The 2,038-nt window shown below is 55.1% G+C and overlaps 1 protein-coding gene across 1 annotated transcript in view; it reads right to left on the reverse strand.

Moving 5' to 3' along the window:
* Positions 1-1,685, reverse strand: part of ALDH3A1 (aldehyde dehydrogenase 3 family, member A1) — a 10,678-nt gene extending 8,993 nt beyond the window's left edge. Inside the window, exon 1 of the mRNA XM_011998257.1 lies at positions 1,553-1,685. The gene's annotated coding sequence lies outside the window, so the exon portion shown is untranslated. The remainder of the gene's footprint in view (positions 1-1,552) is intronic.
* Between the last annotated feature and the right edge of the window lie 353 nt (positions 1,686-2,038).

Raw genomic sequence — 2,038 nt, forward strand, 5'->3', positions numbered from 1 at the left:
GTGTGTGTGTGTGTTCTAACATGCAAGAAAGGACTAGAACGGTAGCCCCCAACGTGATGGGACAACTGATGGGGGTGAAATTATTGATGATCTGTTTTCCTCTTATGCAATGTTTGACTTTTTACGATGAGCTTTTTTTTTTAAGTTTTGGTGCATTTTAAGATAGGCAATACATGCTCATGAAACAAAATGTAAAATATAGCAAACGGACACAGAAAAAGGTCCACTGCCCTCGTCCCTGCTCCATCAGCTGTCAGGTGCTGCCCCACAGAGGGGCCACTGTTACCAGTTCCTGACTCCCCTTCCAGAGATACTCAGCCCACTTGCAGACGCGGCATAACTTTTAACATCAGCAGAAATAGGGTATCTCCATTTTTTAAAAAAAAAACCCTATATATCATAAGTAATATATAATTATATTGTATATAGATATATGGTCCTGCCTACCTTCCAGCGAGTGGCTTCTGATCCTTTCTCTGCCTCCTCTCCCCATAGGCTGACCCCTAGCCCCAGGCTTTCTGCACAGGGAGGAGGGACCTGCTGGCTTCGAGGGTGCTCTAAGCCTGGCCCTTCCATGGCCCCTCCCTGTGATCTGATAGGAGGCTGGGGAAGCCCCCTCTCTGGGACCTTCTCAGTTCCATGGGCCAGGCCCCTCCTGCTGACCACAACCCCAGCCCTGCAGGAAGGTCCTGCTTCTCTCCCGAGCCTTGTACGGTCAAAGCAGGGCAGCAGCCTTAGGCACCAGCCACCAAGGCAGGCCGCCCAGGTGGGAAAAGCCTGGTGAGCGTGGGACGGGACTGGTCTTGCACCCCAGCATCGCCACTCGGAACTGTGGTCTCTGGGCAGGACGGCCTTCCCAGGCCTTCCCCGAGAGACAGGTTAACAAAGATGCCACTTCACAGAGATGAGTGGAGACCATCAGGTTGCAGCTGCACCCGAATGGGAGCTGCTGCTGCATGCACTGGGGGCCTCCCCAGCACCCGTCGCCTCATACCCCACGTTCCTGCACCCCGCTCCTCTCACCTGTGCCGGTGTTGACTTTGCCCCCCAGTGGCACCCCCTCCCTTCCTCACTGCCTTCTGTGCTCACAAAAGCTCTAGAGTGGCGCCTATGAAGAAGGAACAATGATGAGTGCGTTTGACAGATGAGGAAACGGAGACTGAGAAACGCTCAGTGCTCTGTCTGGTCTCACAGGTAGCAGATGGCACGTCGGGGCCTGAACCCACATCCATCTCTGCTGGCAGTTCATGCCTTTACCACTTGGCTCTGCTACCTTCCCTCCAGTGATGGAGTCTGACGGCCCATCAAGGCCTCTCACCCCACGGCCACCTTGGTGTCTCTGCTCCACGGATTCCTGGGACCTCCGCCTCTGGGTTTGGGGGATGGCAAAGCTGCCAGAGGTCCAGGAGGATGCTCCAGAGATGATGGTCCCGGAGGCAGGGACCAGCCCCCTGGGAGATGATGTAGGACTCTTAACACTTAGGGCCCCCGCTCCGAGGGCAGGCGCCACCTAGACAAGAGAAAAATTAAGGTAAGCAGGGAAGAGGATTACCTTTGACACAGCCTCTCCTGGTAACTGGGGCTCCTGGAACAGCAACAGCCAAGAGGGGACGTATTTAAGGACCCTCCTTCCTGCCCACTGAGCCCTTGGAGTTCCTGCCCAGGAAGTTTGCGTGACAAGAAAAAAAAAATATTCAAATGTGGGGTGTGGCGTCCTCTGGACCTCTGCTCCCTACAGCCCTGGTTTTGGGGATTAGGTCCGGGGCTGTCTGCTTTTGTTCGCTTCTGAAATGCCAGAATGTTTCTGAAGGCTTGGGCAGGGCACACATCTGATCTTCAAAACAGTCTGTGTTCGCCCTGGGCATGGGGGCCGCTGATTGATTCAGCCTGGCGTGGAGCTCTTCCAGCTTTCCAGACTTGCCACTGCCAGATGCGATTCTCCGAGTTCTCTGGTTACATAAGATCGGCAGGGGTCAGCCACGAGCCACAGTGAGAGCATGGCCCCCTCCCAGCCAGCGCTGCCCCGGGCCCTTCACAT

Source organism: Mandrillus leucophaeus, unplaced genomic scaffold, assembly GCF_000951045.1.
Source record: "Mandrillus leucophaeus isolate KB7577 unplaced genomic scaffold, Mleu.le_1.0 Scaffold564, whole genome shotgun sequence".
NCBI classification, from domain to species: domain Eukaryota; kingdom Metazoa; phylum Chordata; class Mammalia; order Primates; family Cercopithecidae; genus Mandrillus; species Mandrillus leucophaeus.